Here is a 20,783-nt window from a genome sequence, read left to right on the forward strand (position 1 = left end):
GAAGGAGTGACAAACTTTGAAGCCCAAGACCAACAGGGACCTTCTTGGTCCTCAATTTTCTCATATTGGCATCATAAAGTCAGCGAAGTCCATCTTGGAAGTTTTTGCTTTTTCTGATAGAAATCTTCTCTTGGACTTTCTTTTAGAAACTGATTAACTTTTCCAGTCTATTTTCTTTCATTTCCAATTATAAAGAACTCTAGTGCCGAAATTTGCATCTGCATTGGTAGCTGTCTGCCTGATGCTTTATGATTCAGAGCTTTAGCCAATCCTTATCCACCTTTCAATTTCAGTGCTTGCCTAAGTGTTTTCAACTTCAACTAACCTTTTAACATGATGTTTCATGAAATACCTCACTGAAATCCAGATGGATATTTCCTCAGTCACATCAGTTATCTTATTAAAAGAAAGATACTGGTTTAGTGTTCCTGCAATTAGTCTATGTTGCATTCTAAAGCTGGAAATGTCTCCTTTTCTTGATCATATGAAAACAGAGCTTTTAGTGATAGTGAAATCATTGCTCATGCAAAGGGAGAGCCTTGTCATTCACACTTCCTGAACAGAGAATTTGGGTCGTCATTTAAAAAAAGGTTTTCTTGAAAGCAATCTCTTTTTTGATACTGGGACCTTAATCCATTCCCCAATCAGACTGAGCATGCATATCATGACAAATCTTTCCTCCATTAAAATCATTTGCTGTCCTAAAATGAATTAGCTGAATCAATATAGTCTTCCCGAGGTTTCCCTGAGGAGACAAGAGCAGCTGCTCCAGCAGCAAGTGCTGCCTGAGCAGTCAGACACCAAGGCAATGAGGGCAACGCTGGGGTCACCACGGAGCAAGAAGCAGACCCTTGTAGGGAACTGAGGGAGAAGGTTACTCATGGGTACCATGGCTTTGCTCAGGGAAAACCAAGAATCAGCTGTGGCTGTCAGAACTGGCAAAGCTGTGCAATCCTGGAAATGTGTAACAGTAACACAAAGTCCAGGACAGCAAGATAAGAAAGAATGCTGCTGTTGTTTCCAGTGTGTCATGCTCCTCTAACTATTTGAACTTCTTGAACAGCTGTGTGGAGACTTATCTTCAATTGATCAATTAGTTTAATGTGTTCTCAAGGCTAGTTTGAGGTAAAATTTGGTTTCTTATGCTTGATAAATACCATAACACCTGATAATAAAAACATTTAATAATGAGGATATTCGCCACCTTTTCCTGAAGGCTGTTTTCTTCTAAAGACCTGCAATGCTGCAGAGAATAGGAAACACAAGCTAAAAAAGAAAAAGTCAGACATAAATAAGTTGAAAATTTTGAGCTTACTTTGCACAAATTAGCAGGCTAGAATTTCTGCAGAGGTTGTACACATATATTGATTTTTGATTTTTTGTCCTAAACTAAAGTAGAAAAAAATTTAATGCCATGGAAGAAGTATTTTTTCAATGGAAAAATATTATTGGTAGATTTTTATGGCATAGTATTTTTCTTCCTTTTCTATGAAAATGGATAATTTTAAAGAAAAACTACATTAACACATTGAGCTTTACAATTAAAAATTATTCTCCACCTCAGAAGAGTCGACGGTAGACCTTGATTTGGAATTCTCCATCAAAATTATTTTTCAACAGAAGTAATTCATACTTTGAAATTAGAAGTGGCATTACTATGAGTCAACCGTAGAAGTCCCCTTATTTAGTTTGAAAATTAATTCTTGACAGTTTTGCAATTAGATAACTCGAAGTTTGAAAAGTGAATATTTTTTTTTAAAGTGTAGCCTTAAAAAAACCCTTCTGGTCATCATAATTATCGAATTTATACTAAAAATTGCAAATCAATATAAAACATTTGGAGTGTTTTCAAATTACTCACTATATGTATTTGAATTTTTCATATTTTATAGTTTTTTTTCCTGATTATTTCAAAAGGACGACATTTTGAAATTTAAAATTCTTTTTGTCTGTCTACCCCATTTCCTTGTGATGTTTGCTTGATGTACACTATTAGCTGGTCTTTCAATACATCTCCTTAAGCAGTGTATTTTAGTGTTAACATGAGACTTTAATTCAGTGAGCAGCTGAAGTAGTTTCTGTTTGTATGGCAGGGCTATGCACTTGTACAAGTTGCAGATTTGTACATTGTGAAATGACTGAATTTGGTTATGAAAATCTCAGTTGTTTGACTTATGATGGTTACTTTCCTCAGCAAATAATATAATTTTCAGTATATGACACTTATTCCTCCTTATGCATTTTTTTTCATTATCAAATTGACAGTGCATTTAAATATCAAGGCTGTATTGCTTTTCTTGGTAGTCGTTCGAGCTGTTAGGATTGTTCTTTTTATAACAATTGGGTCTTTTCTTAAAATCTCTTTCTTTGTTCAGCATAACTTTAATGTGTGGGACATGTCTCCTTTCATCACAGCAGGGTACACTGTGTATTTGCAGGATAAACTAGTTCCATATTAGCAATGTGGAATCTGTTTGAGCTTGTTTGCATATGTTGATAGTGCCTTTTGTGATGGTAAGTGTTGGGGAATTCTGTCAGCAATAGTAGTTTTTTTTTCTCGATAGTTAATTCATATCCTGTAAATATGCTGTTCCCATTAAGCCTAAATGCTATTTTTATTGTCTATGAATATAGGATATGTTGATAATAGCACAAAAATAAACTTATCTGAAATTAATGGTCAGTATTGATGACTGAAATGCCAACACTATAACTCACATTTTGCTGCTTAAAAGGGAATCTCCCATGGTTGCAGTGTTGAAAGCTTTTAGGGTTGTTTGGAATATGCCTGCATAAGATTTTATTCAGGGAGTTGAAGCTATGAGAGCACTTAGACTATGTGAGTCTCCACATTGCATACTAAAAGTTTGACACAGTTGGATAACTTCAGTGGGACTCTATTACACTAGGTCAGGTGAGAGGCCTTCTTGTGAAATGTCTGGTAAGGGAACTTTGTGCTCCAGTGAAGATACATCAGGGAACCTCTTAGTCTGGGAATTAAAGTCTGGTTTAGGTAACAAAGTACTCATCCTGCTTGGTCTGGTGTACCTTTAGACGTGTAGAAAAAGGAACCTAGGCAATTTAGGAGTATTAGTGATAAAAGCTTATTATTTATGTATATATTTTTATGTCTTCATATTACATACCATTGTTTCATACAAGTTCTACTTCAGATGCCTCACTTGATTTTTAAATCTTACTCTTTCCTTCTTATTTTATCTAAAGATGTATGTTGATATAAATTATCACTTCAAATTACTTTTTTATTTATCATAAGAGCAATCTTAACTACTTTACTTGTGAGTGGTCTGCTGTGCCCATTAGAGGATATAAAGAGGAGAGTGAACATTTTGTTATTTCAGTAGAAAGATTAATTTTCTAATTTGATTTTTAAGCCTGCCTAAAGAAAGCTGCACTTCATTGTAGCTACACTATCAAATCCTCTTGATTTCATGGCATTTTTAAGGTTGATCTTATTCTTATCTATTAAAAGAAAAATTGATTTTAGACTCAATTTTTTTCTGGGAAGGACAGGAGTGAATATGCAGGAAAGCTGCTCAGAACCTACTTTATTCTATGCAAAAAACCAGCAAAGAAATAATTTACCTAGGAAGATCTTATTTAAGAAACCTGCCAGCAAGCTTTTTCTTTTCTATAAGGTTCACATTTAAGCAGTTTGTAATGTTGACTTTTGGCCAACAATGTCTCTTTCTCCTTCTATAATGGAAAAGAACAGCTCAGTAATAAAAAATACTAATTTCTATGTCTTTCACATTCATGTCTGAGAAGACATGCAATTTATAGAAGAAAATTACCAATCACATTATGAACTGCTTAAGAATTTCAGGAAAAAAACTTCTGGAAGAAAACATGAAAAATAGATAAAGAGACTAATATTTTTTTGCAAGCTTAGACATGGTATTTCCTTTTTATTAAATAGACGTATAAAAATACGTGAATATCTGTGATATCTCATAGAAGAAGTTTTAAAATTGAATGACAATTTCCATTATGAAAACAGAAGGAAGTTTTTTGGTAAGGTCAAGAAAAAATGTAATATTTCTCATGTGGGCTATTTGCAGGAAAGGATGTGACTTCATCCAAACTGTAACTAACCTAAATACAAATTCACATCTGCCTCACAAAGCATGTGATTTAATCACATTAATAAAGTGCATTGGTGAGGAATTCTGAGGAAGTGGATATGAACTGGTCCTCCTTATAGCATCACTGTGTTGCAGTCACCAGGCTTTGAAGTGGCAGTGCCTGATCTTTCTGAAGTGTGCTTGGGGTGTGCTCATTTGAAGCACCAGCTTCATAGCATGGGAAAAATATTCAAGAGGTCAATTATTACTCCTGACTCACAGTATGTTCAAACTGTCTTTGTGACTTGTCACTGAGACAATAATTTGATTTGACAGGCAGATTGGATGTTATTAAAAGTAAAGGATTTCAGTTGCCTTACTGCACATGCAAGGTGTTAGGAAGATCTTTGTGGAGACAGCCAAGAGGACTGTGACACTGGTGTGGTCTGCAGGTGAAGGAGCTGGAAAATGTCCAAATTTTGTAATTGGGTGGTGAATTAATTGTATATGCTTGTCCACAGAGAGCATTAACTAATAAAATACATCTCTCACATTATTAAAATTGATACAAGCACCTTTTTCAAGGAAAAGGGGAATTAACAGTTTCAACTGAGGGCTCTGTCATGCTACTGGTGTTATTATATTATTTTTTATTATCTAGTATGAAAAATTCATTACCATCTGGATCCCATTTTACTAGATACTGTATATTCATATAAACTAAAAGAAACCTATATAAAATTATTGGAACAAGAGAGGAAAATATTGAAAACTAGATACATATAGGAGACAAATAATATATGATTCCAGCATGCTTTATAAACTTTTCATGTATGAGTAAAGGATAAGAAAATCTTATTTGGGATTCTCTGGAAATGTGCTTTGGAAAAAAAAAAAATTACTTCATTTTTATTTCACCAAAAAAGGTGAATACTGATCTGATCATGAGAACATTTAGAATTTACTGATCCTCAACTGTACTCTATTACATATGTTCATTATTTTCCAACTGGTGAAATTGGTACAAATGCAGGATCTCTTTTTATAGGAAGAGTTGCTCTTTTATATAATCCAAATTAATTTAGGCATAGCTAAAGGGTTGGTTTTTTTTAACTTTTGGTGAATTATCTATAATTTCTTACAAAATTAATTTATGAATGGCCATACACTCCACTAAAGGCCTGTGTTCTGTGCATGTTGCATCAGTCAAGTTTTAAAATACCTATTTTCAGACATTTAAGAGCAACAGTTTAGAAAATATTTGATTAATGAAAGTCCTTCCATAAACATCCACTACCAGCTGCTAAACCATTTAAGCCTTTTAGGCTGCTCCTTTAAAGTTTTAGAAATATTCACAATAGTAAGAACACCCATTACTAGGATTTTTTAATATATTTTCTCCTATCAAAGTATGTATTTCTATTGTGCTCTAATTGTAACCCTTAATGTGTTGGTTTTTTTTTTTAAGAAGAGAAAATATTAGTTAATGCATAGGTAAATTTACCAATTAAGTCTACATGTAATTAAGTAAGTGTAGATTGCCATATGCTCAGTAAATTTCATAACCCTGAAATAATAATTATGATACCTGTTTTATAATGGCCTTACTTTCAAAAAAGGTGGGATATTCTCTCTTTATTTTTTATTAATGGTTTTTGGACAAATACTAAAATCAGTTATAAAATGTTATGAAGAGGAAAACTATGTTCAAATTTACCAAAGAAAAGTTAAAAAAACCGTAAGCTCCTGTCCTTGCAGGTAAGGGTAAATAAAGATGGGTAACAAGGAAAATATTTAAGATGTTGACACTGAAACTTTCGTTTCTGAAAGATGCCATTTTTGTCTTATTGCATCCGACAATCCTATAATGTCCGAAGGGCAAATATATAAAAATGTGAATGTGCTTAAATAATAGTCTAAAGAGGAGAGTGAAAGGAATTTTTTTAGAATTTAACTAGTCATAAAAGATGACTCATCAGACTGTACATCCCAAAATATTTTCATCTTTGTCTCTGACATACCCTTAATCACTCTATGATTTCCCTCAGTCTCTTCATGCTTATTAAATACTGAAATATTGTCAAATATAGTATATACTGTCTATGTATATTGATATTATTTTGTAATCTGTGTTATGAACACTGGGAAGAGTCAGTTGTTGTTCTTGCTAAATTGGCATACACTGCTCCATAAGTAGTGAGTAGTTTATTCTGAGAAGTAAAAATACAAATGCATAAAGTACTATCAATTATAAAAGGGCTTTCCAAACTGCATGCCATCAGTGATACAAAAGTCCTTTCAGAATACCTTTCACAGATCTCCTTCTGCTAATGGTAATTGCTATGGTTCCTATCAATGCAATTGATGGTACCAAGCAATTAGATTTTCCTAAAACTTGATCAAGGGAGAGTTAAGGATATGCAGTATACATTTAAGACTATGGCTATTCAGCCTGAGGATATTTTGAGTTAGAAGCAGAGAGGAGGGAGCTGGAACTGGTGATCTTGTTTTGTTTTGTTTCACTTCTGAAATGAAATCAAATAAAGAACAGCCATTAAAAGGAATCTATTAGGAAAATTATTGATATTTTCACTTCCACTGAAAATGTTTGGTAACTTCTTTAAAAATCTGCTTAGAAGAACCCTTTGGAATATATTCTACAAGCATTTCTAAAAAAAGATGGAATATTCATGTGAAAGACTTTTAATTTTTTACCTTCATCCTTAGTCTCTTCACTTACTCTTTCCCCAGTTTTTGGATGAGAGTTTCTACTGATGTTGGTAATACAAAAACCAAACCAAACAAAAAATCCCAAAACAGAACAACAGCAACAACAACAAACCCAACATGACAAACAAAAATCCCCCTCCACAACAAATCCTGAATGTCTACAGAGGATTTACAGAGGAATGCAATCAAGAATGATGTTGCAAATCAAGCCAAGAATCAGACCATCAAAAATTAAAAAACTTTCAGCTATTTGCAATTACACTGGTAATTGCTATTTTAAAATGTTTTCCTTTTTCCAAAGAAACTCCATGTTGTTAGCTGAAATTCTAGAGATTTTAAATCACAGCAAATCTCTGTGCAGCTGATGAAGGCTAAATATTATAGGCAATCAAAGCAACGTATTATCTACATATTTCAGCTGATTAAAAAAAAAGTAGCTTTTGGAACTTCTTTAAGAAGTTATTTTACTATGTAGTTCTAGCTAATTACAGCATATTTTTCAGACCAAAACGTTAGCATTAGATATTTTAAAGCAAAATATGATGGATTTTTAGGGAAATTGCACCTGAGGTCTTTGCTGTATTATTTTAGTCTAGGAAATTATTTCTTTTCTTTCTGTTGTGAATCAGTTTTGTAGTGAAGTCTTGGTTGTAAACAACATGTAATATATAAAATTAAAGTTTCCTTAAAAATACTGTAATTTAAAGATTGATGTATCAACATTACATAATGTGAGTGGAATATGTCTCTGCATAGGGGTTGCAACTGGATGATCTTTACAGTCCTTTCAAATCCAGGCCATTCTATGGTTCTGTGATTCCCCTGGGTGTTTTCTTCTAGCAATAATTGATTGATTGATGTCTGAAGAACAGATATAAAGATAAAATTGCAAAATGTCTATTTGATCTATACCCAGAAAATTTACAGAACTTGTTTTGAAGAAGTATTTAGGAAAAAAAAAGCAACTTAATATTTTTATAACAGTTATTATGTACCCACTAAGTCTGAGTGAAGCAAATGCAAAGGATTGGAAGGCAGTGATGACACAGCACTGATACCACTGCAGCAGGATCAATGTTTCTGGCATAGACCTGTGTGGAAATTTTTTGAAGCTAGAGGCAAATTTTTGATGCAGGATCCTGACTTACAGACCTTATTTAAGGAACAGTCAGAATGAGCAACTGTATTAAAGTACTAAAGTTAAACTGTGTAAGTTTTGTGCCGTGTTTGGGGTTTTATTTGTTGGTTGGTTTTGTTTGTTTTTCCCTGAAGTGAGGCTGGAAGGTTAGGATAAAGGAAAGTCTTTAGACACCAAAATAACTGCAACCAACTGTTGGTATAAAATGGAGACTTTGATTAGTCTATTAAACACCTAATTTTGTACTCACTGATTCATACCACCGAGGCCAAGAACTTTATAAATATTTAGCATCGTTAGTAACCTTATGTGATGCTTTTGGACAAAATAAAGCCAAGAACCTTAAAAAGGAAGCAGAAAGGGTTCACAGGTTGAAACCACTTGAAACCACGCAATGCTGTTTAACCTGTAGTGCTAAATTATAAATTATAAATTATAAATCTTTCAAGGAAGACAAATCTCATATGATTGAAAGAGTATTTGGAAAAATGACTTTTCAACATTAGAGTAAATGTGTTAAGTGTGAAAATATGATTTTAACCAGGGCATGAATGTTGGGGATTTTGTACAAGTAAGCTAGTCTTGTGAAGCATTGAAGAGGGTCACTTGGAACTTATTTTTATGATCTGCAAGATAGTTAGGGAGGACAAAAATATCATGAACTTTTGAGTTTTAATTATGTGTTGCTTTTCTGAGTTCATAAGTAGCTTACTTTTTTATAGCTAAAAAATATGCTAGGAAAAAAACCCAAAAATACATTTGGATCACATTTTTAACATGGCTGCATATTTAGAAACAGACCTCTCATACATCATCTTATGCAATAGCACTAAGGGGACTTCAGCAGAGGTCTTTGGTTTGTAGGGCCTATAAACCTGAAATTTATTATGAAATACATACCATGAAGGTTTTTCCCTCTTACAAGATATCTCTAAATCTGATATGTCATGATACTACATGAATGAGAAAACAGCAATAATTTTAGATATAAAAACCCTGAAAGTAAGTCTGTAGTATTGCAACCATACTTGGACAAGCACCACTCATTTTATTTTATGGAACTCCTGAGCCAGCTGATAGATTAATCACTTTTGACAGTAACTCACTTTTTGACCTGTGTGGCAAGGAGAATGTCACAGGAGTAGGAGAGGTTCTGTGATAATTGGAAAGTGAAGGGGACTTGGTGGTGCAGTAGGTTAGTGCATTAGCCTTTCCCCTCTGGAGACATTGGTTCTCATTCTGCCTTAGGGTCACTAGTGAGAATTCATGCTTTGGTATCTTGCCTCTATTTGTACATATGACAAAAAAAGACCCTTATTTGGTCTCTATATTTCTCCACTATAAAATGCTGTATTGGTCAGGATCCTAGTGCCAATGTACATGGATAGAGAACCTCACAAGCTTTTATTTCTGCAATAAGTGTCTGCCAAGATCACCTCCCTGAAAGAGCATTCACTCAATATGTTACTAAAAGGGGAAAAAAAAAAAAAGGAAAACCTTCTAAGCTGATATGCATGAAAATAATGCAAATAATGAAGGAAACTCATCTGCAATATAAAAGCTGCAGTAATATTTTCCCCATTTCCATTTGGAATTAACTCCTGCTAATCTCTCTTCCACTGAAGTTATATTTATCTTAAACTGTTTTACTTGAACCTCCTTCTGACTAAGATTTTTCAAGTGCCAGAGAAGTGCTATTTCATATGCAGTGGAGTGGAGCAGTGATGACATCCAGTGATTAATTAATTCAAAAAGTACATGTTCCCTAAAGGTATCCTGGGAACCACTTTCCAAGCCTCTTTAAAAGAAACATATTGCCTGCATTTACAGGTGGTAGTAAGCTGAATATAGATTGGTTATCAGTGATGTACTGCCTTTTATTGCATCTGAAGTGCTTACTCTTACTGCCTTGTAACAAGGGTGCTGCAACTAATTGTGCTTAATGATCCAATGCAAAGAGCCTGAATTTTGTATTATTAACTCCTCCTATGTTTATCTTTTCATCTCCTTCAAAATTTACAAGTTCTGAGTTACATTAGGGATTTGAAGCAATGTGTGAACACCTTAGCTAGAAAATCCCCACAAAAATGCTAGCTGTGTTTACAGTTGTGTGAGATCTTCCCTCTTTAAACATGAATTAAATGTTCAGGATGGGTCCAGCCTGAGAACCCTGGTGACTAAAGTAGTCTGTTTAAGGATGCAAGAGGCATCAGCAAGGATCCACAATTTTATACCTTTCTTCCAGGCAAGAAGCAATAACAATTATGGCTCTGTCTCTGAATCAGATTACAAGAATTTTCAGCTAACCACATTATCCAGTCTCTATCCCTTTTTCACAATAGTTTCCCTCTTACTTTAGGAAAACATGGAATAGAGATTTAAAACTTTTTTTTTTTCTTTTTTTGCCTTCAATAATAAAAAAAAAAAAAAAAAAAAAAAAGAGGTAGAGGAATTAAACAGAAAAAGCAAAGGATTAAAGGAAAAAGACAGAGAGCACTTGAACAGAAAGCAGAAGACAAGAATGGAGCTATTTGACTGATGAATCTTTCTTTTCAATTGTGCTAGCCAAAGAAGGCCTAAATAATCAGCAACAAATGAAGAAACTTTAATTTAAATTTATACTTTTAAGTGCAACCTTTTGAGTCACCTTTTAATAGGGTGATAGGAGCCCTCATCTGAGACCATTTCTTTGCTTACATGAGAAATCTTCCAGAATTGTGAAAGCCTTTAAGTGGCTTCTATAAGTAGACCCTAGATCTTCTTAAAGTGTCCTAGATTTCTTGGAATAGTTAGGTTTCTTCAGTGGTTAGGTTTTGTTGTTGTTGGGGCTTTTTTGTGTGTGTGTTTTGATAAGTTTGGGGTTTGAGTGATTTTTTGGTTTTTTGTCCAAAACCAGATGGAGTTGATTGAAGTCCTGAATAAGGAGGAGAAGCAAGAAAGGATTGAATGGAGATTTTTCTATACATTGTTTACATAAAGGAGTAAACTAAGATAGGCTTTCTCTTGGTACACCTGCATCTTGCCAGATCAGCAAATGGAGAACTATGAGTTGGGAAATAAAAAACCTGAAATAGTCCTTCAACAGCTTAAGCAAGTTGGTCCAGAACATTACTTTTAATTTTTTATTGTAATTGTGCATCTGATGTCTTAAACCAAAAAACCTTATGAATAATTCTATTCCTAAGTCAGAATACTGCCTTATATACAGCACATTTTCATAATTTGTTCACTTATGCTGTGCCACATAACAAGTGAGGTTCTAAATGAAGTGCAACTTGGCTACTTTGATGAAGCCCTGTTGATGTTAAAGTTGTAAAAACAGTACTGTGTGCTTCTTCTGGAAGCCTGCCTGAATCTCACAATGACTTTTTTAGGACTATTAGTTAGTTAGATTATTAGCTTAGCCTTCTTTTCTCAGAAGCCAGATAATATTTTTACTCAAATTTAAGTCTTCAGTGGTCAACAGTGCTTCTCATTAATTAGTGGCTATTCATCCTGAGACAGCTGAAATTTGTCTGTTTGTTCCTATGCTCTCACAGATGTGTAGAATTTAAACATGCTAACTTTTAGAGGTTTCTTTGAGCTTTTGTTTTTAATTATGAAAAATAGAAGGTAAAGGTAATGCAGCAGTTGCAATGAAGTGCTCAGATTTCTAGCTGTTAACAGAAGTGTGTGTACTTCTGGATTTGATATTGAGTTGAGAAAATAATCTGACAACTTATTTTTACACCACTTAAATATTGGTGTGGGGTTTTTTTTAAAGTTTCAGTGTTGTTAGGTATGATGCACAGAAGCAGGGTGAGAAAGTGATTTCATGCTCTATTTCTCCAGATGAAGTTTTGTGCTTTGTTGACAAATACTGGCATGTAAACCCAAATTGCAACTTCTCAGGTCTAACAATGGTATTTTAAAAATTATTTACAGAAGCCAGAGGTGGACTTTTATAGGCCACACAAAACTTTTGGAATTAGTTGATTTCTTATCCTGGAACAGGTTAGCTTGAAAAAAGATTAGTCAGTGGTAGCCCAGCCTCAGCCTTTAATCGTTGGCTTACTGTAACTTTATTAGGTTGATACTTTTTCTACCTGCAGTATAAGAAAAGATAGTTTTAATTTGAAGTAGAACAAAGAAATGAATGCTGAATATTTTTACTGGGAAAGAACTCCTTAAAAAAAGTTTCATCCAGCTCCACTCAAAGTCATTTATGGCTGTGATTCTTGTTCCCACTTCATAATATCAAAGAAGATTGTCATCTAATAATATAGCAAAGTATAGTATTAAACTGGTTATCTGGCCAGATATGTATTTTTGAGCTATTTCCAGTGCTTTATATTTATCTTTATTTCCTAAGGTAGCTCTGGGAAGATGGAATTTGATTCCATTAAAAAAGTGAATACTGTGGGTTGTATATTTAACCCAAAACTTTAGGGTATGAGAAAAAGTGGTGGAGAATGAGAAAAATTAGGTTATTATTTTGGTAACAACAGCAAACATTTAATAATGTATCAGATAACATTATCAAAAGGTTTATGTAGCTGCCTACATTTCTAAAGAGAATTTCTGAAAAACAATCATAATTGCTGACTTTTGATAAAGTATCTGAGGCTTCAGATGTTATGTCCAACAAGCACTTATAGGTTTACTAAATAGTTATAAATGTAATTATGGCAGTCTGATATAAAATTGTTTCAGAGGCAAAGTTGTTTCAATCAACAATAATGGAATACTGCTGGGTGAAGTAAAAATATGGTACTCCCTGTTCATTATAGTAACTAGCATACTGCTAATAAGAGTATTAAAATTTAGCATGAAATTAAGTGCCTTCTTCAGGCTCTCTTTTTAGTTGCTTGGAATATAGAAATTAGGTACCTTTGGGTGGGTAAGGCTTTGAGTTGAATTTTTCATCCTGCACCCTTGAGAGACTTTGCAGCAAAATGTTCCCAGCCATAGCTCAACATGATTTTAGGGTTATATCCTGATTATGTGACTACAGCCAGGTGCTGTACACCTGACAGATTTCAAGACGTGTAAAAAAGGTGTTAAAAATTGTCTCAGTTTTCTGAAGTCCATATCAGAAAGGAATTGGCTACCTCTGCAAGTATTTCTAGCTCTGTTTTGCTCAAAACAAATCTTGAAGTTTGTGTTTTATGTACTTAGGACTTTTTGAAGGAATAATTCCTTCAAAATGACAGTAACTCCTGAAAGAATAAAAGCTTAAGAAAACACATAACATACTGAAATATGCACACATATTGTACCTCATCTTGCCTAGTTCTCCATGAAATGTCAAAAGAACCTCCTACTGTGATATGTCTGTGAGCTCTGCAAGACTGATTAAATTTCTATATAATGTCAATCGTTGCATCCTGTGAACCATAAATTATAAAATTTGTTTCTATTTTATTACTCCATAAAAAGGTTTAAAACTTTTTTCTTATCTGATACAAAGGATAACGATGACTCCTATTTTATTTGTGACAATGTTATGCACATGGAGAAACAGAATGTAAGTGTGAAGTATATTCTTCATATATGGGTGTAAAAGAAAGAGATTAAGAAAACGTTTACTATAATAAAATATATAATATTATGATTTATTTCTTGATTTTGCAACATCCCAAAGTAAGGGAAGAAAATTAGGTTCCCAAAGCCAGATATGCTAAGGTCCCTTGAGAGCAGAACAGAGAATATTCGGGCTGTAAGAGAATGCAGTTTCCTCCCTTAGACTTTTAACTAGTGGAATAGACAGGTATAATCATGAGGTTGGTGTTAGAGAAGATTTGCTTTGTGACAGAAACTAGTGTTAAAAGGGCTTGTGGTCATTTCTCACACCACTTCAGAATGTGTGGTTTCTCTTCAGAGTCTCAACTTACACATTTAAATCGTATTCAATGTTTTTGACCTTTTGGCACCAAACACCAAGAGGCTCATGTGAGGAATCTGTTCCTCTTGAATTGCTGACTGTAGCTTAAGTCCATTGTTCAGAGAATTTCAGAGGATTATGAATTTCAAACTGAGACGAATGTAATAAAAATGCCTTTATTCTCATTCTCATCTCTGTCTCACACTCTGTCACTCTCTCTCACAGGGTTTTGTACTGCAGCTCATCACCATTGCATCTGAGTGCATTCCAAATAAAATAAATAACAGTAGCAAAGGCTCTAGTGAACATCATGGGGAACATCAACATTGGGAGGCAGGGTTTATAAATCTGCATGCAACACTGTATGGACGTGCTTAGATTGCTTCCAGACTGGAGCTGGCTTACATCCAGCTCTTGAATAAAGTGTACTTGACTGACTCCAGGTCTATATTCTCTGTATGGATTTTCATTTGAGTTGATGTCTCTCTCAGGACAGGGATACAGTAGAGGAAAGGTGAAAGAGGGAGGAGTGCTTGTAACACTTCTGTGATTTCTTGTGTTATACCTCAATGAGAATAAGCATAACTTTAATAACTTTTCTTATTTTAAAAAGTTGCAGTGGAATTAATTTGATTTTTTTCATGCTAAACCACATGCTTCTGTATTTTCTTTTATATTTATAGTTTCTTGTACCTTTAGTATTGTAGTTACCCTGAACAATATGCCATTAAACCAAGAGCAAATACAACTTAATCATAACAGAGTGGCTTTCAAAAATGTAGCATTAATTTTGAGAATAGATCATAAAAAGAGGCCTCTAGTAGAAATTTGTAAGGTATAGTCTGTGGTAAAATGTATGAATAAAAGTGGCAATTGAAAGAATTTTGAAATTTTAAGTGACAAGTATTGTAATAGCAAAATGTAAACAGTTACAAAATTCCTAAAATCTGAGTCACATTAAGCCAATTGCAAGGAAAAAAAGAGGAATAAAATCCATTCCCCCACTGAAAACACAGTAAGATTGTAGGCATCATAGGGCAGATATGGTGGGTGATTTTCTGTATAATCTAGATTGCTGCTAACTTAGATTCTTAGATCTCCTGAAGGGATTTCATTCCAATCCATTCAGAGGTTATCTTTATGAAACTGTGTCTTACAGCTGGCTACTTTGTCAAGAGCTGACAAAGAAATGGTTTGCTGAAACGTTTGAGCATCATCAAAAAGATATGGTAACAGTGAGCTATTCAATAATAACCATTTTTCTCTAGCTATTGAAAACCTCTGGAGTTTGGATAACTTCTGAAAGGTTAGTGAGTGCAACTGGATTTTTGAGTGAAATCTGCAAGTGTAGAAATTGTGGTTCTAAAGTCAGAGGTATTGATGCAGCACTGTGATTTCTGCTAGGTTTCTGGGGGAATACACTTTGTCCTGAGGGGAGGAAAAAATGGGTATAGGATCATCTATGATTAAGCAGTTCTTCTAAAGTTCTCTTATTTTGGTACATTGTCACTTGCTATATATTCTTTGCATTTCTTGCCTAAGTCATGTAGTCTATTTAAAACTGAGAATGTTATCAATCCTTTCAAAATAACTAGTCATTTACCACCTATTTTTAAATCTGTATAAAAAAAACCAAACTAAACCAAAACTCTGGTACATTTGGAAATTGTTGATTTGGTAATACATTGGTATGATTCCCTCAAGAGTGATTCTGACACAAAAGTTTTCCTGGAGAGGATCAGCATTGAACAACTGAACAACTAAGAGAAAGTTGTTGAGTTCCTAACCATAGAGGAAACATAGAGGAATTTAAACCTCAGAACTCAAAGATTGCATGGATCTTTGCTGAGTTGGGTTTCATAATTTCGATTCTTAAAGGATGCATTATTTACTTAAGAAGTATCATTACTGTTATGCATTAACTTGATGACAATTTCATAAGCTAAATGAGTTTTCCATACAGTTTTCCAGTTTTCCTGGTGCTGAGATAAACAATAAAGACAATATCTCTTAGTTTAAATTGCTAAAGGAATTAATGACTTGTGTTCTCTCCAATACCCAGAAATGAAAATATCATTGTTTAGAAACTAGAGAGTAATAGATCTGTTTTTATATGTAATTCAGAAAGTACAAGAGAGATTTCAGTGAGATCTTTAAAACATTTAAGAGCAATTAAATTGGAATATGGCAAAACCCCCAAATATCTATCTAAATACATATATGTATTTTCCCCAAAGGACTGAAAAATTGAATAAAAGTCATTTTATGAACCAAATTAGCTATTCCTACATGTTCTACATAAGGCTTTTTAGAGAATATTTGGTCAGAGCATTTTAGAAGAAATCATGGAAAAGAGTATTTCTCCTGTTCAGCTTCTTTTTGATCATTAAAAATCATTTTGACATCACGGATTGATACTACATCTGAGGAGGACTATGTAAGTTATTAAATTTGTTTGCAAATGTTTAGTTTTATTAATAATATTATTATTATATTTTGAAAGCAATTTTTCCAAGGTCTTAATCAAAATCTTATTTAATTTTATTTTAATTATATCTGGAACATCTGAACAAAGTGGCTGTAGAGGTAACTAACGACAGCAATAGGAAGGCACATGGACTTGAATCTCATGAGCTGCTGCTTTTGATATTATTTAAGAGGCAATGTGGGTCTAGACTGACAGCTGGAAGAATGCAAAGCTGAAAATTTGTATCTTGGTCACCAAACAACTTGCCATGACTTTCTGGCTGGATTTTGCTGAGTAGCAGGAAGGCATGTATGTGAGAAGGAATCAAGAGATTAATAGTGTTTTATCAGAGTTCCTGACAGAACTGAGCCTCTAGAATGTCAGCTTAAAGGGAGAACAGAGAGGATGTATCAGTACACTTACTAAAACTTAAACTTTTTATTCTCTTGTGAGTGTTAGAGTCCTTTCTAGAAGCCTAAATAATTTATCAGAATCTTAATTTTTGTTTGTTTGTTTTCTACAGGGTGGTTCTGTTTTAAAACCTTTACATAGGGCCTTAGGTTTTATGATTTGGAACAAAAGAATTTCAATTAATATATGCTTCACAGAATTCCAGTCTGTATTAGGAATCAATTGATTTCTATAAGGAATAGGTATGTCACTATTTTATTTCTTAAAAATGTTCCTTAAAAAAATCAACTTGTTTTAATTTAGATTCACTAGAAAACATTGAGACAACAGAAAGCTTCATCTCTTTTTCTTCCATGGGGTCATAGAAACAGAACTTAATTCAATTTGAGAAACAAAAGTGAATAAATAGAGAAGTAAGCATCCCAGAAATACAGAAAATTACTCAGAAATGTGGAGGCCCCTAAGGTATTGCCCAGTTAAAGAAAATGTAGGAGAAATCAATAAATGAAGATGCCACCTATTTGAATTCTGAGTATACTGCTTATCCCAGCAGAAAGATAACTCTTGTCACCACACTTTGAGGAAGACTTAGGAAGCAATTAATATTTTGAATCAAGAAAAGATAGAAACATGTGGAAAGGTCAGATATACAGGAAAATGGCAGGGATTTTTCTAAGGAAAATAACCAGTGCCCTGGATCTGGAGATGAGAGCTTGTAGATTTGCCCATGGGAGGGGCAGTAAATCAAGTGAATAAAACTTTTCAGCTTTTCATTGCAAATGTTCTTCATGTATTCTTCCTTTTTCAGATAATTTACTTTCTGCAGATTCCTTCCAATTTTTACATTAGCTGGAGTAGAAGTTTAATAGTTAGATATTGGCCCACTAGCAACTGGGCTTCAGTAACCACTGGGTATCACACAGGCTCTTAGCCACCTGCTAGGCAAAGATAAAGGTCCACAGTGTTCAGAAATAATCACAAAGGTGAAAATTTTAAGTGTCTGGTTGTGGTTTTTTTACTCAGAAAACTTTAAATGTATCTTTAGTTTCTGCAATTATGTTTCTTGGTGGCTCAGCATAAGTCTTCTCCAAAAACAGAAGAATTCATGCCATACCTTTGACTTGAAGACCCTAACAACAATTGAAATTTCAGCTTCCAGTCTTGTTACCAGGTGGTGGCATCATATTTCAGTGAGTTATAATACAAGAATGAGTGACATTTAGAAGGGCAAAGGCATGGAAGTAAGCAAAGTGCTTTCCACCTTTCTAAAACTTTGTAGCACTTTGGTTTGTTATCTAGAATAACTAAAGTTATATTAAACATCATTATTGAGAACCTATTAGTACTATTAGTGTGTTTTGAGAGACATTGATGCTAATCTCATGTCATAGGAAGGATGCACACAAATTCATTTCTTCAAAAGCTTACTATATAAATAGGGAAGGCCAGCAAGGAGTGGAGAAAATGAAATGTGTGGAAGGGTCAGATGACTTACAGGATGGGAGCAGTAACTTCATAATCTCCACATTCAATATCTATTACTAGTCCCTAAATAGATCAGAGAAGCATTCATATTGGGAGTGAGAGGTTATAATAGGTGAGAAAATTACAAGGTGCAACTGTTTGCCTTGGCTATCTAACTGCTAACCACCTATAATTAAGCAGCCACTTTAGTGCTCTGTGACAGCCAGGTAAATGTAAATACTTTCAGCTAGTTAGCAGCTCTTACTCTGCAGAAATTGAGCTGCTGCTGACTCAAAAAGTTTCATGGCGACTGGTGAGACAAAAGGAGGTCACAATTTACTAGGAAGTTTGAGAAATACTACATTAAACTGAACCTATTCTCAAATATTCTAGCCGTCTTCTGATTTTATTTCACAAAGCTTGACATTTGTGGGTTTTTTTTTACAGATCGTAGAGTCTGTTCATACATTAACTCTACCTATAATTAGGTGAATGTAGATAGCAAGCACAGCAAGAAATTCAACTTTCTTCTCTGTGGCTGAAATTCAGTCACAGAAATGTTTTCCTGCATGATAGCTCAGGTGTTCACTGTTAGGTGGTTCAACAGCTTTATTTTTAATTTAGTCCTTAAAATGTGGATTTTCCCCCCTTATTATTCATAAAAGTCTATGACAGTCTTGTGAACACTGGAAATTAGTCTTATGCTTCTATTCTTTGTAAAGAATTTATCCTTCTCTGAAAATCTGTCATTGCTTAACCCAATCTAGTGGCTAGTAAGTAACACACAGTGCTCACTCACTGCCCCACTCTGATGTATGGAGTGGACAATCAGGGAAAAAACAAAGAAATTCATGGGTTGAGGTCAGAGAACTTTAATAATCAAAGCTAAGTAAAAAAACCCAAAAAAACAACCAAACAAAAATGTGACAACAACAACAGTAACAACAATTGTAATAAAAAGGAGGGCAAACTAAAGCCCAATACAACCAGCACAACTGCTCACCACCCACCAGCCAAAGCCCAGCCTACCCCTCAGCAGTGATTGGCCCCTCATGGGCCATTTTGTCCACTTAACCTACTCAGCAGGATGTTCTTTGCTATGGAATATCCCTTTGCCAGTTTGGGACAGCTGTCCTGGCCATGTTCTCCATTAGCATTTTATGCAGCTCCTCATTGGAAAAGCCTAAGAGACTTTAGCAGCAGCTAAAATATCAGTGTGTTACCAGCATTATTCTCATACTTCATCCAAAACACATCCCTGTATCAGCTACTAAGAAGAAAATAAACTCTCTCCCATCTGAAACCAAAAGAGAATCCAGCCTCTTATGTTCAATTTCTCTGAGCCAGCTATTCAAGGAAAGCTTTGACATGTAGTTAGAAAAGTACTGTTTGGAGGAAATCTTTCAGTGCTGTATCAGTACATCTCCCCCACAGTCTCCTCCCTGATTCCCTGCATTATAAGTTTTTCTGGAAGATTTTGGCTTGACTCACCATCTATGATTTTGTACGATCTCCTGATGTGGAATACAAGTGAATATTGTCTCTTCTGATGTGTTGGTATATAACCTCTAGAGAGCAAAAAGACTGCAGTTTAGTTGAGCTTCTGTAGCAGTTGGCTCTCTTGTTCTCTGTAGGGAACTCTAGAATGGAAAAGGCAGCCAGTCATGCATGCTATAATTTACATCTGATTGATGAAAGGTTTAGATTCACAGGAACAATTTGCACTGGAGCTCCTGTGGGCATAAAACTGAAATATTTTGCCACTGCTATCCAGCATTAAGTTTTCTCTTGATCAGTCTCACATCCTTCCATGTCAGTTTCATTCTTGGAACTAATGCTTGAAGTTATATGTTTAGATAATAGAGTCTTTTTTGCTGTATTCAGCAACCCAGTAAGTTAAGTTATAGATGAAAACACTGTCTAATAAACAGATAAACACATTTTCATGAGAAAAAGCACATAGTACTGTATTTCTTATGCTTTCAAACTCAATTTAAACTTCATTTATATAATAACCAAATATCTGCACATTAATTCACTAAGATCTTCAGAAAAAAACCCAGTCCCCAAGCAAAATGTCAGCATTAAATAAAAGCTTTTGGAAATTTCAGAGAGTACATGGAATTAATACTTGTTAATGAAATAGAATCAGTCCAATTAGGTATTATCAGTAAGTTCTCAAACACACGCACTAAATTAAATGCTGTCAAACTTACTATTATGTAAAAACTATAGTTTATGTTATTATCATATCCCAAATATTGCTCCTGTGGCTCAAGGAATAACCACAATCACCACTAGGAAGATTTTGTTCTGGCATGGCATGTGCCACACTGAAGTTACACCACTAGAAAATCCTTGAAACTGAATGGTTAAGGACAGTTGAGTTTGTTTGCTTGTTCTTTTCCTGAACTTTACTGTTTTTGAAATATTAGGACACAGTGAGGAGAAAAAGTAAGTGAATCTATGCAATGTAAGAATAATCAAAGTGTTTGCAGAGGCATAATTTTTTTTTTTTCACTTAAATGTGCCTTCAAAATGAAACACCAGAAAAATCTCATTCCTTATGTGTATTTCCAAACTAGCTAAACATGTAAATATATAAATTTGCTGTAAAACTTATTA

General features: G+C 34.2%; 1 long non-coding RNA gene across 1 annotated transcript in view; it reads left to right on the plus strand.

The window, feature by feature from the left end:
• Positions 1-20,783, plus strand: part of LOC306798629 — a 191,275-nt gene that overhangs the window by 68,856 nt on the left and 101,636 nt on the right. The gene's annotated exons all lie outside the window — the stretch shown is intronic.

The sequence above is a fragment of the Erithacus rubecula genome (assembly GCF_903797595.1).
Source record: "Erithacus rubecula genome assembly, chromosome: 2".
Classification (NCBI taxonomy): Eukaryota; Metazoa; Chordata; class Aves; order Passeriformes; family Muscicapidae; genus Erithacus; species Erithacus rubecula.